Below are 15,539 nucleotides of genomic sequence, written 5' to 3' on the forward strand. Positions count from 1 at the left end.
AAAGCACCTAGATTCTTAATCTTGTTGCGGGACAGACCATTTGATAATCTAGGGATGAGGGCCCGAGGAAATTTGTTAGTACCCACGACATTTCTTCATCATCCATGGAAAAAATAAGAAATATTTTTTTCATTAAAACTTTTGTGTTCAGTAGCAGAAAATATCCCACATTTTTTATCAGTCTGAAGCATGGGTATTTTTCTACTCAATTAATATGACGATACATATTTTATGATAAAATCCCAAGAACCCCCCAGAATATCAATGGTTGGTCCTAACCTGGTATCTTGTTTATGCACTTACAAACATGCCTGGTTGCTGCTATCATTGTCCTAATGAGAACCACATGACGACATTTCCTCTGCTATTCATCTATTGTGTGAATCCCTAACATGCTCTTTGTCTTAGGTGATAAACCTTCGTTTGTGTCACACAGGAATTTTCAGCTTTGCATAAACACTTTGCACTCATATGATTATATAACTTCCTTATGCAACTGTTTACCTCAAGATGAAGGCCTACAAACTAATTACAGGTATGTGGCAACAAGTGTATCTCATAACTAGATCCAAAGCAGATATTATTTATATGTTTCTTTAAAAAAACAACTGACTCACAGATACACAATTAGCCATGCTATCACAAAACAGAAAAGATGTACAATTAACTAAACATCCTTTGCATAATCACCTAATCAGGTGCAAACACAATATATTCCTTAACACATACTTCATCAACATAAACAACATGTCAAATAGGATGCAGCATATCTGTTACAAGCCATGATATAAAGATGATTATATCCCTGATATTTTTCTGGTACATTTAAGAGTTCTTTGTCAAGGCAAACAGAACACTTTCAACAAACCCGAGTGAGTGAGTGAGTGAGTGTGTGAGTGAGTTAGGCTTAACACTGCTTCAACCAATATTCCAGCAATATCATACTGGCAACATCTGAAATGGATTTTATGCCTTGTCCCCCCTATAGGGAATCAAACCTGGCCCTACGCAACCACTTTAACCACTAGGCTATACCATTACCTCACAAACTTATCTTATGCAAGGTCACGTGAGTATCACAAAGCGATACCTTATCACACAGAGTCATCAAGATATGACAGGACAAAAACCTGGTTTTTCGTTTATCCACAATTTTTCCTCAAGTCTCCATCATAGCACCTTTCTGACAGCTGTAATGATCTGTGGTGGGTTTTAGCTCTGAGAGCATCCAGGTACCAAGATCAACAGTGTTGTGATAACGACTCTGAGATAAATAGTCTAGTATAGAAGCATGGCACTGGTGCAATAAATCAACAAAAAATCCTATTTTCCCTGCATCAAATATGACAAAGTTGTTGCAGAATACCGTTCCGTATCAGCCAAATACCCATCATCCCACATGCACATGTTTTTCCAAACTAAAAATAGACGAAATCGGTTGCACATTATGCCAAAACCTGCAGTAGAAGTTCATATATCGCTGGTCCACACACCTCTCCCGTTGGTAATAAACACCTCGATTTCATCAGGCGTCAGGGCAAACCAATATTCTAATCAAGGCAGGACCAAACTTATCAAGTGGTTAACTTGCTTCGAAGGTATGGAATAGCAATCAAAATATCTGTGAGCTAACGCCTGCAAGCGCCAGCACATCAATATCCCCTGTGGTAAATACCACCTACAGATCTTTGTGCTGACAGACAAATCACCCATTGCAGCTGGGTGGCGAATAGGTAAATAGGAGGGATAATTAATTTTTCAAAAACTGGCTTATTGGCCTTTTTGCTGAGCAGCTCTGGGTTTAGGAGGAAGCTATACATAATGTCACTTGCTGGGTAGAATGGAAAAGGATCACCTTCGGAAAGGCTACAGCTTCGTGGTAAATTCAGTTGGCTAGAAAAACAAAGCATTTCATTAGGAGTGCTGGCTGGAATCTTCCCTGCCATGTTTAACCTTCAAAGCTTTGGCATGCTTGACAAATGGGGCCCTGTAACTTATAAGAATTACATTTCATGTGTGTATGTAAATCAGTCATTTCTATATTTTATTAAGACAACCATCTATTTTCAGTGAACGAAGGCTATTTCAAAGACTTAAAGCTTTATCAGTTTCGTTGCCCTTGGTAGCAGTAAGCTCTAACTAAATGCATTTGATAAATCTGCATAAACTGACTGCATTCTAATTCAGTGGATTATTTCAAATGAATTGAGTGAGTGAGTGAGTATGGTTTAACGCGGCACTTAGCAATATTCCAGCAATATCACGGTGGGGGACACCAGAAATGGGCTTCACACATTGTGCCCATGGGGGAATCAAACCCGGGTCTTCGGAGTGACGAGCGAATGCTTTAACCACTAGGCTACCCCGCCGCCCCTATTTCGAATGAAAAACAGTTAAGTAAGTTTAACGCATGGAACCATATTATAATCTCTGCACAACAGCATGCCAGTGATGTGGTTGTAGGGTACATACCGCTCTGGTGAAACCCGCTGGGATGAAAATGACACTACTGATGAGGAGAAACTGGGATTCAGACCCAGGAATGGCTGAGCCTAACCCTATGAAACTGGTCTATCCTGATTCTAGAACAAATTGGTTTGGTTGTTGTTTAACACACAACAATATTCCAGAAACTTGGCAATGATCTGATAATAACTGAGTCTGGGATACAAGAGGATGACAACATGAGCATAACCCTGCGCAACTGGGATACCGCTATGTGCATCAACTAAGTCACAGAGCCTGACCAAGATAACATCAGTCGACTGACTGACTGACTGACTGACTGAGTTTGGTTTTACGCTGCTTTTAGCAATATTCCAGCAACATCATGGCCGGGGACACCAGAAATTGGCTTCACACATTGTACCCATGTGGGGATTCGAACCCGGGTCTTCGGCGTGACGAGCCAACGCTTTAACCACTAGGCTACCCCACCACCCAACATTAGTCGAGTCTTAGGACAAACAGAGGTTGCTAAAGACCTAGCCTTGCTCCAAGGCTATACTGAATGCTGAGCCCATGGATGTATAGTAATTCCTTCCTTCAGTGAGGCAAGTCTAGATTAGCGGACAGTACCCTGGTCTCTTATTTAATATTATTTAGAAATTATCATTTAAACTATTAATTTTTACCTTAGAGACTTGTGCAAGTCTACTGAAGACCATTCAGACCCAGATCGCAAAGAGGGACTTGCAATGCTAGATACTTTATGAACTTCAAGCTGGACAAGCTATTATTTCCTCACAGAGACTGTTTCACCTTACTCTATATCCATCCAACAGCTACCATGGATACATGGGTGGTCTTCATTCTACTAACAATGTCATTTATAGCAGAGTAATCTCTCCTACAAAGTGAATCTAATCTAACTAGTGTCCATCAGTGATACCACAAGGGTGTTACTTCCACACAAACATTCTACATGTTCCAGTTAGCATAAACACAACCAACTGCCTGGATCCGAGTCATCCCAACACATACAGGAACACTACATGAATACCAGACCCAATTGTAATGAATGGGATGACTGATATAGATAAGTACATTTTACCGGTTCAAATGAGATTTTTAAACATTCAATGGATCCCTGTGAGGGAACAGATTTCTTCTTTAACAATATTATCAACAATAACTGTGTAATAACTCCATGGGAAATAACGGGTTATTGAGAGTCAGGGATACCCATAAATATTTCCTTGGTACAAGATTCTCACCTAAAGAAAATTATTCTCTCGCATGACTGTCACCCTTGATTTTGAGCAGTAAAGACATTTGTTTTGCTATACCTACAAAAACATGAATATTATGTGCGGAAAAGCTAATCTCTCTGAAATCTTTCTTTTAGTGGTAGAGACAATCTGCAATTGGTGCCTTGCGGAAATTAGCAGTGTGAGCAGACGCACTTCGTAAAACAGCTGAATTAGACATGCCCTTTCTTCAATTGTCAACTTTCAAACTAGTATTTTTTCCAGATATAAAATCAGCTTAATGACTTTCAGTCGTGATTCTAACAATGATGAATCCAGTTTCAACACCATAAAGACACCACCAATTAGTCCTGACAAAGTTACACAACATGTTTACATCAGAGGCAATTAGCTGAAAGTTTCAGAGAACAACAGGGCTAAGGACAGAAAACGTACAACTAATGTACAGTTGTATAATTTGTAGACAAACAGCTGATATCAAATGTTGGAAATCTTGAAATAAATGTTAGGGGAGCTCATCAGTGAACAGCTCTAATCTTCAAGATGGCCTCTGAAGGCAGACATATTGTTTAACACAAATCTATGTCACATGTCCCGAAGAGAGTAAAATGTTTGACTGGTCCTCCTTATGCATGCTGTGTTAGTTGGAAGTGCCTGCTACCTGTAAACAGATGCCAGAGTGGAGGATGGAAGGCTGACTCTGCTGTCATAGCAGAGGATTAGAGCTACTACTGCCACACCGACCTGATAAGACAAGCTGCATGGTTCAGTAACACTGGCTGGGGTAAAAAAAACCTATCATTCTTAGGTCTTTGTGGTTTTCTGATGACTTTCTTAGTCCCTAAATACTTTGTAATACTATTGATGAAATGTCAAGCTGAAATTCATTCTTCATTTTCAAATACAGACTTACAAACTAGTATTTGTCTTGGTAATAACCCTTCATGTTTTTTTCAAGCTGAAGTATGTCATGCATGGTTTGGCAACACTGGCTTGGGGTGAAATAAACAGTGGTCCTTAGATCTTTGTGGTTTTCTGATGACTAGTTTGATCTAGGGTCCCTCATTAATTTTTAATATGATTAATGAAATGTCAAATTGAAATTAATTCGAATTTTCAAATACTGACTTACAAAACAGTATTAGTCTTTGTAATAACCCCTCATATCTTTCTCAAAAAAAATTGTCAGCATTTCAGGTATTTGATGAGCATGACTGCATCGATACACACCAGTGTATGCTGTTGTTTCCCCTCTGACTAATGCTAAACTTTGATAGTCACCATAGACTATGTTGACAAGAAACTTTTCCCTGTCCTCTAAGTGTCAATTGGATTACGTTGCTATAAATGTTAAATTTAAGTGTGTTTTAATTTCATTAATGTCAACCTTCAACTCAACTGTCACTTGAGAAAAAAAAAAGTATTCAAAGTAACTCAGAAAGCAAAACAAATGTTTTCTTCCAGAACACATGTAAGCAATATGTATTCTCTTTACCCACATTGTAAACCACACTTTAAGGACACCAGGACGCTGTTGTACAAAGTGATCTTAGTACTAAGGTGACCGTTACTGCCATACCTTATCCTAGACTTAAGGTAGTCTTAGTGCTAAGGTTGTTTTGAACACAGCACCCTGGAGAACAAACCAAAAAGATGGTATTGATGCTTCAGCTCTAAGCAAGTCTATAAAATTATACCCCCAAAAATTTAACATTTCCCTATCGAGAGTCAGGCCTAACACCATTTAGCTTGTTTGTTTTTGTTGACAGACTGCCACGCCAGCAAACATAGTGTGTTTGAGAAGGAAGGAGTGGACGAAACTACAAGTGTTTGTTAGGTGAGTGTTTACTAGATGTGCTTCATGTCCCGATCACTTCTACGACAAGTGGTTCCCTCCGTTGCTGTCTACCCCAACCCTGGTGGCCAATCCTGTCACCCTGGCAGACTTCACACCACTACCTTGTTGGTCCCAAACACTAACAACCTACCTAAGACACACATTGCCTCATCGGTACACCTGCCTCTCTGAAGTTTACACATTATCTATCTGAAAATTTGTTCTTACCCATCAGGATCTTCTTACTTGTTCTACATATTATGACCATGTCATGATATTTCTTGACCATGTGATGTTATTTCTTCATTATTCAATCAAGATTTTTGTTAAACAAGATACTCAGCAATATTCCAGCAATATAATGGGGATCAATATATGATCAAGCCTAGACCACACGATCCAGTTGTTGACATGAGCATTGATCTTTACAACTAGGATACAGTGACATGCATCAACCGTGCTATCAAACCTGACCACCCAAACCGTTAGTCCTTTTCCAAGCACAGGTTGCTGAAGACCAATTCTAACCCAGATGGGTACAATGTGTGAAGCCAATTTCTGGTGTCACCCGCCGTGACATTGCTGGAATATTGCTAAAAGCCGCGTAAAACCATACTCACTCTAACCCAGATCTCTAAAATGTTTAATTACATCATACAGGGCAAAAGGTGCCACTGTTGATGTGTTTCTTTCTGCTATATAACTAATCTCTATACAACATCATATTTGTTGAGGACATATCTCACAAGACACAGAAGAGTTTCTTGCCCCAGGAATACCTGATAACAACTGCATGCAGTTTAACCATGACTGTCAAAATCATGTCTTAACAGCACCAGCCAAATATTTTAAATCAGGGATAACGGTGTACACTATAATGCCATCATGCTCCAGTTGCCAACAGACTCATTTACATAAGCTGTATCATGTAATGTATGAAAAAAAGAACTGCGGTTTGTATTGACATCCTTCAGACAAGTGGTTAAAATCCAAGATAAGTGCCACATCAATCACATTCAACCGGTGCCACAACCAATTCCCTGGATGAGACTGGTGTCTGAACACAACCCTTCTAATGCAATAAGAATCGTAACTAACCTGATGTTACTGACTCCCTTGGTTTGTTATGTGTTTCAGTCATGGAACTGTAGCTGTTACTTCACAGCTCTGACAATTCACATAAATATGAAAATGCATTGTTTATTGTTGCCCAGATTTCCAGGCACCCATAAATTACTGCCTGGAAGTGTTTTGACGTCTAACGTTATTTATTGAGAACAACATTTCTTGGGACTCTTGGTGCAAAAATGTTTAGACTGACTGACTGACTGACTGAGTTTGGTTTTACGCCGCTTTTAGCAATATTCCAGCAACATCACGGCAGGGGACACCAGAAACGGGCTTCACACATTGTACCCATGTGGGGATTCGAACCCGGGCCTTCTGCGTGACGAGCCAACGCTTTAACCATTAGGCTACCCAACCGCCCCCCAAAATGTTTTGAAACACAGGTTATGTGCTTTTGAATAAGACTGCCCTTCTCAACTGTCCTTGACTGTCATGTGAATACATGATTCCAACCCTGAATAACAGACCCTCAGGACCACCCCTGGATAATAAAGGTCTGCAGACCACCCCTGGATCATAGATGTGTGTGGACAATCCCATGATCATAAGGGTCTGTAGACAATCCCTAGATCATTGATGTCTGTTGACCACCCCTGGTTCGTGGACGGCTGCAGACTGCCTCTGGATCAAGGTGTCCTGTGGGATCATAGAGTGTGCAGACCAACAGAGATCATGGAGTCTGTAGACTATCCCTGTATCAAAGAGTCCACAGATGACACTTTGATCATAGAGGTCTGAAGACAATTGGGGATTATAGAGGTCTGCAGATCATCCCTGAATCATAGAGGTCTATCACAACTCAGGATCAAAGAGGTCAATGGACTGACTGACTGACTGAGTTTGGTTTTACGCCGCTTTTAGCAATATTCCAGCAATATCATGGCGGGGTGACACCAGAAATGGGCTTCTCTCATTGTACCCATGTGGGGATTCGAACCCGGGTCTTCGGCGTGACGAGCCAACGCTTTAACCATTAGGCTACCCCACCGCCCCTAGGTCAATGGAGGATCAGACCCTGCAGAAGACACTTGGATCAAAGAGTTCAGGATCATAGATGTCTGAAAACCACTTTATGACACTGAGGATCATAGTGACCTTTATGATCCAGGTATCATCTGCCAGTCACTCAGGATCAAATAGGTCTGTGGACCCCTTTTGTCTAAGAGGCCTGCAGACAACACAGTTTCACACTGGACAATAGATTGCCCTGAATCAGGTAAAAACTGGGCAAATCTGATACTGAGTGATTAACCACAGTTGCTGACTAGAATAATCGGAAACAAACAAACTGTCCATATGATTTATTGTCCAGCAAGGGCTATAGGTGCAAATAAACAATTCTGCTTACTCAGCAACAATACATCAGTCACTAATCGAGCCCAGTTTTCCTGGTCTTGCAGTAAATACTGTAGAGACAGGACTATTTTTAGGTAGAAAGAGTAAGTGCATGATCTAACAAGACAACAGACACAGGCTTTATCTCTATCTTTCTTCTCGGAACGTGTAGCCTAATTTCTCGAACACTAACTATGAACCATGAAACAGTGGGGAAAGTAACACTTGCCTGCTCTTTCATACGGCTGCTAGTGTTACAGTGTCAAGGATTTCGGGATCTAACAAAATATGGTACTTACATCACACATTATTAAGTTAGTAGTCCCTACCCTAGATAACATACTTATCATGATCAAAACGAAATTAAGGGCTTGTGTGGACTTGAACAGAAGTTCATGTTCTTCATCACATGGTTTCATATTGAAGTTTTTGTCATCGCTTCTGTTGTAAAACTGCATAGTTGAGTAAAATGCACAAATAAATCACTGTAACCATATCAATTTGGGTTGATCACTAAAATACACATAAAAAATTATAATAAAATAGATTAACATCACTGCGTAATTACTCAAAGTATTCCCTTTACCTTGCGTACCTGTATTTCTTACAGATCTATATTTACTGATCGAGTGCAGATATCGTGCATACATGAACTCCAGTGTTATGAATAATGCATGAAAAAGATGCTACATCTCACTGATTGTTAAATATATATCACTGTTGTGAGTTTATGCTCCATGTTACACATTTGGGGCAGCACACAAATAGATATAGGGCTCGATTTAAGATATGTTAACCTACTTGCACCAGGAGCAACCTGAGATAAAAACCTAGTTGCACCAGCCAAATTCCAGTTGCACTGCTTTTTTTGCAATATGTAAACAAAAAAATATGCTATTGAATTATTCAAAGCATCTGGTGCAAGTAAGACTAATAACTAAGTTGCACTTTGTAATATTGGGTTGCACCAGTGCAAGTAACAAAGCACTAACTCGAGCCCTGAGATATAAACTAAAAGACACCTGAAACAGCATTTCAAGCAGAATTCTGTTTTTCCAAATGCCTTCTCATTGAGGTAAAAAACCTGACTGAACCCAAGAGAGTAAAACATACAGATTACCCTAAGAAAACTATCAACACTCGATGTTAGTAACAACATGTGAGTAAATAATTAATGGCTAAAAGAAGTATCTGAGCTTGTTTTGTGATCATTTCATGTTCAGGATTTTACATCTTCCATGGAAACTTCAGGAAAAATAATGTTTTGATGCATGCCAGCCATCTTGGTATCCACACAAAGTCATAAAATTACCCAAACTTCTAACTTTAAATTATGTATCTGTCAGCATTATTTACTACAAATATTTTAGGTGTGATTCATTCAATATTCAAACAGGTTTTTAAACATAACTTGTGCTTGCTATCACATCATAAATGTGGAAAACATATCTTGACACATATATTACTGCACAAAAAAGAACACTGAAAAGCTTCACTGCAAAAATGCAGTGCTTATGAATGGATTAACACCTTGTAAAATCTACATCACAACAGCAAGTAAGAACTGTTCAGAATATTGTCCCATATACACCACTAACAAGTTAAAGAACACCCTTAATTTGAAATGTTTATGTTGCAATACACACCAGCCTTGAAGGGCGGTGGGGTAGCCTAGTGGTGAAAGCATCAGCTTGTCAAACCTAAAACACAGGTTCGATTCCCCATATGGGTACAATGGGTGAAGCCCATTTCTGGTGTCCCTTGCCGTGATATTGCTGGAATATTGCTAAAAGCCACGTAAAACCATATTCACTCACTCACTCACACCATCCATGACAGATTAACTACACTGATATGAAGGAATCAGGTGTTCTTAAAGTTCATCTTCTTTTGAGCGGTGTATATCACTGTCACCGAACATATTAAACTGAGAGGACAATTCCAAAACCAGTAGCTACATTACCACACTAAAAGTTTTAAATACTGCCTTTCCAGTTGTAGACTGACTGACTGAGTTTGGTTTTATGCCGCTTTTAGCAATATCACGGCGGGAGACACCAGAAATGGGCTTCACTCATTGTACCCATGTGGGGATTCGAACCTGGGTCTTCGGCGTGACGAGCGAACACTTTAACCACTAGACTACCCCACTGCCCCTTTCCAGTTGTAGAAGACACTTAAGGTAACTTCAAAATCAAGTTGACTCATATGGCTAATTTCCATACATCTTTGAAACATAAAAATATACCATTAAAAAAAAGTTGGGGATATTGGATTTACAAGATTGATAAGATGCAAATTCTGAAGCCAAGGGGGAAACAGATGATAAAGAAAAATTAAGGAAAAATGTGACAATTTATTCCATTCCTTTGGAAATGATAAAATATTTATTGCATAGCATTCCATGAAGAAACAGTGGCAATATTCTACAAACTACAAATATAAACACAGCAGGTACAAGAAATACAGATACATTTCACACATAAAAGATGTACATTATAACAATTGTTAGAAATCATGTGGTATAATGACATGTAAATAATATATGAGGAGACTATGGTAATATACAGAATTCATTTAAAGTTGTAAAGATGGTGACATGTTTTGGAAATTGTTTCAGGATTTCTGTTTGTGAAAATTCTTAGGAATTGTTCTTTTTTAGATCTGTATGGATACATATTACTTTTTCTCATATGCATTGGTATTGGCTAGTGGTATGCTCGCAAAATGGAATATCCCCTACTTTTTTTAAATGGTATATTATGAAATAAGAATGTTTATCAAGTAAGATACTTGTGTTAAGATTAGGATCAGATGACAAAACAAGACATCCGACTGTACAGATATCTCCATGTCTTGAGGCAATGGATTTAAGACCATGTCTGCTTGTGTGAGGGCTCCTTAGTGCATAGCTCACATGCATGTGAGGGTTCATATCCTCATTTTTCATTCACATCCTCATTTGCCAACATGCTAATGCTTTGTTGTGAAGTATCCCTGAGAGGAACAGACTGTGATTGACTGAGCACATGCTTCAATCTCACCTTGACTTCCCCATCCATCCTCCAGCACCACCTCCCAAATCATATACCACAAACCACTCAACCCCTAACCTCCCACCCAGCACACAAACATACCACTTTCTCCCACCTATACCACCATTCTGTCTCCCACTGATGTCTCCCCAACAATCAACTCTTGTCTGGCCTACTGATCCTCTTCTACCTCAACCCCAATAGTCTTCATTCCCTACCCTTCCTCCAATCATCACCCCCTCCTACTGTCTTCACCCTCCTCCTGGCTTCACCCCCTCCTCCTGTCTTCACCCCCTACTACTGTCTTCACCGCCTTCCTCCAGTCTTCACCCCCTGCTCCTGTCTTTACCCCTCCTCCTGATGTTTCTCCTGCCTCCCCCCTCGCCACCTTGATTGAAGACATAGCACCAGAGTTGTAGATCTTTATTGATTCAAGGTGGGAGGGTATTGCCGAGATGCAACATGTAACAACTGTCCCACATATAAAACAGCCCGGACTACGCACGTAATAAGACGAACGAGGAACTCATACCACTGGTGCTACACAGGTAGAGTTAGCAAGTGTGTAGGTTTAATGCCGCTTTGAACAGTATGTTGGTAACACCACAGCGTTTCAGCTTGATGTGGGATGAAAGCAAAAAGTGGAGCAGTTCCAAGATATTTCACCCACACACACCGGCATTGTTTCACAGAAACCAAGATCTATAATGTGGGTAAATCTGGGATGCACTTCTAAGACATGCCGACCTGCATATTCACCAGCATTTTGTTTATACCTTTGAGGAAATCTTGAATAATGAACTGTTGTAAACATATTACACATGTGCAGGTCAAAACATAAGCATCATGACATGGAACTCAAACTTGTCTTGAATGTGATAGCACTGATACCAATTCACAACTGAAAAACTCTGATCACGAGATTATTACATTGAAAATTGCAACTGTAGAATTCCAAAAGAAACATTTCAAGTAGTCATGTCACAAACTGACAGATGGATTTAGAGTAGGTGATGAGACATGGAAATGAAGCAATAACAATTCGTGTGAATGTATACATTTTCAGCAGTCATTGTCCAAAAGTCAAAAGTCTGGGCTTCAACAAATAAATAGGATTTCTACATTAATATGGAATTTGTACATTAACATGTGTTTCCACATAACAAGGTTTCCATATTCGCAGGATGTCCCAATTATGAGCGTCCCGACTAAAAAGGTTTCATTGTATATACACAACACATTTATTAATGCCTCACTCAGCAATATTCCAGCTATATGGCAGTGGTCTGTAAATAATTGAGTCTGGACCAGACGATCCACTGATGATGCATGAGCATCGTTCTCCGCAACTGGGATACGATGGCATGAGTCAACCAAGTCAGCAAGCCTGACCACCTGATCCCATTAGTCGCCTCTTACGACAAGCATGAGTTACTGATGACCAATTCTAACCCGGATCTTCACGGGTTACAACATTGTTGAACAACAACAGTCACATTTATAGAAAACCTTGGAGTTTAAGACACAGCATTCTGTACATTATTATATATATACATACACACATACTGATAGATCCTGTACGTGTGATCAAATGTAAAATTAACTCACCACTGGTCTTGTCTCAGTTCTCGGATCAACCTGGAAACAAAGCAGCATGTGTGAATCTGTGTCAGTAGAGTGGGCAAACATCTTGAAAACAACAGCCAATGAAGGATTGTCCTGAACTAGGAAAGACAATCCTAACTGATAACTCATCACAAATTCTTAAAAGTTCACAACCATTTGTATTGATGGCTTTGTTACATGCATGATAATTATATATGAAATATAACACTGAAAAGGTCTTAAAAGTGAGGTGAGGTGAGGTGAAATTGGGTTTTATGTCGTGCTTGAGAATATTTCGCTCATATGACGACGTGCATGCGTGTGTCATGTGTATGTGCGGCTGCTTGTACTAGCCCAGACTTAAGCTGGTTTTATAGTGCTAGCCCACGGAGATAACATACCGCAGTGAAGCAGGAATACCCCACTCAGACACATTATACTGACTCCGAGCCGACCAGTCCTTGTTGTACCCATTAATGCCGAACGCCAGGCAGGGACCAACAAGTACCATATTTTAACGTCTTTTGGTATGACGCGGTCGGGGATTGAACCCGCGACCTTCCGCTCTCTGGGCGGACACTCTATCCACTACACCACGGAGGCGGTCTTAAAAGTGAATGAGTGAGTTTAGTTTTACGCCACTTTGAGCAATATTCCAGCAGTATCAATTTCTGTTGAGTAGAATGAAGGAATAGCATTATTTTTAAACATTCCACAAGGGAACATGAATTATAACTGAGCAACATTTCTGCCATGTAAGAGTGTGTCAGACGTGGTGTGGGAGCATATAAACTGGACAAACAAAGTTAGCGATGTTGGTATTTTTATGATTGATATTTTGTCAGTGGGTTGGGTTGAGTTGGGCTTTACGTCACATAGGCATTATTCAAGCCATATTGTGACGAGAACAAGTTTGCATTAATAAACATTGTAAGTACAGACTCAGAATGAGTTTTATTTCGTCAGTGTGTCAATGAATATTCATTATTTATAATTTCACAATTTACATATATCCCCGACTATTTTTGTCCAGTATATGTCAAAGTGTTTGTACGAGCCAAGTGTGGTCCTGGCAAACCACAATATTAGCCATTGGGATTCGAACCAGTGATCATAGGTTTCTATCATGCCCCAAATGCAAAAGGGATAAAACTTTGTACAAGAAGATAGGATTCCATTGACTTGGAGGGAGGGGGGGTGAAAGGGAGAAGGATACTTGACCACCCCATTACTTCATCGCATTGATACAAAATAATTGTTTTGTTAGTAACACCACTTTTAGCAATATTCCAGTAGCATCACAGCAGGGACGACTAGAAATGGGCTCCTTTCCAGGGATTTACATGGAGTCCTGGGCCCCGTTCCTCAAAGCGATCGTAGCGCTACGACAGTCGTAAGTCTATGTTAAAGTATGGGAGTTACGATCACCTTAACGCGCTACGATCGCTTTGAGGAACGGGGCCCTGTATTTGAGGGTCCCTGGGACTCATACTCATAATTTTCAGGGTCCTGGACAACAAACTGGGGGTGCCAGACACGTAAATATTATTATTAATACTGTATCATGATCATCACATTGTTACAGTAATTAAATTGCAGATAATACCATAACCCAGCTAGTAGCAACTCAGTGATAATGTATTGTCACTTGATTGGAAATTTTACAAAAAGTCCCTGTGGACGCACTAATATATTTTGTTGCGTCCATTGTCAATTTCTATGTGTATAGAATGCAGGAATTTCGTCCTGTAAGTCCCTGCCTTTCATTGTACCAAAGTGGGGAATGAAACCAAGTTCAGCATAACAAGACAGAGCTTTAACCACTGTGCTAATCCAAGAACTAAAAGCAGTCATCTGGCTGGTGCAGTTTGCATGAGTCTTCAGTGGAAATTCTGGGTTAGAACTGGACACTAACCTATGATTGTCATAAAAAGAGGATAATGGATAGGGTGGTCAAGCCTTGTGATTAAGTGATAGCAAATCATTGTACCTGAATAGATTGCTTTACCGTTAAAAACATCAAGCATGTCTAATCCAGATTTGTTTATTTACAGGCTGTCATAATTGGACAGAATATTGCTGAGTGGTGCTTTACAACTACACACAAATCTTTCAGGTAATAAACGTTTCACTGCAAGTCTGCATGGTCTATACCGCATGCTGCATAATGTTCACCTACATTCATTACCAGTTCTGTAACCATGAAACCTGCTACATAAACTCAGCACAACTGGAACCATACCCTTCCTGTCATGCTCTACTGCTTGGCCTGTCTCAGATTAGCTGATTATGAGAAAATACCAAACATCTTTCACAGGTAATCAAAGGGGAATAACTCTGTCTGCACTAGTTCAGCTTGATGATAAATTATTTAGCAGAAAATAGAACATGAGTCCAAAAAACTGAGATTAATGACCATCTTTCGTATAAAGCATGCCATGAATGTTTATGAGTCACTTCAGCTGTAATCTTCATGACTGTTTGGTGGTGAACAAAAACAAGCAAATGGCCTTGTTGCCATTAAACAATGCTAAAAATCTTCAAAGGAACACAAGGAACTACCTATGCCTAGTGCCAGGATACACAGTACATATCTCTCATCTTTTGATTCTAATTTGGGTGTTTCAGGAAGAAGCGCCCACAGAGAACCTCAACACTTGTTAGATCACTCAAACAATGGCAGGACGCTACTACACACTGTGGAAAGACGGCAAGAACGACCGTTTTTCCTACAACCCTATTTTCCCCTTGTATTCAAACGCTACTACATCAGTCAGTGGCACTTCTAATTTCACATTGCCTGCAGTCTGACAGTTAGCATACAGCCATGTACCTCACTCATGCATCACCAGTGTGCAGCACTATCTGCCCCATATGACAACCTTCTCA

This window comes from Haliotis rubra, unplaced genomic scaffold (assembly GCF_003918875.1).
Source record: "Haliotis rubra isolate DU_JTF1 unplaced genomic scaffold, ASM391887v1 Scf198, whole genome shotgun sequence".
In the NCBI taxonomy this organism is placed as follows: domain Eukaryota; kingdom Metazoa; phylum Mollusca; class Gastropoda; order Lepetellida; family Haliotidae; genus Haliotis; species Haliotis rubra.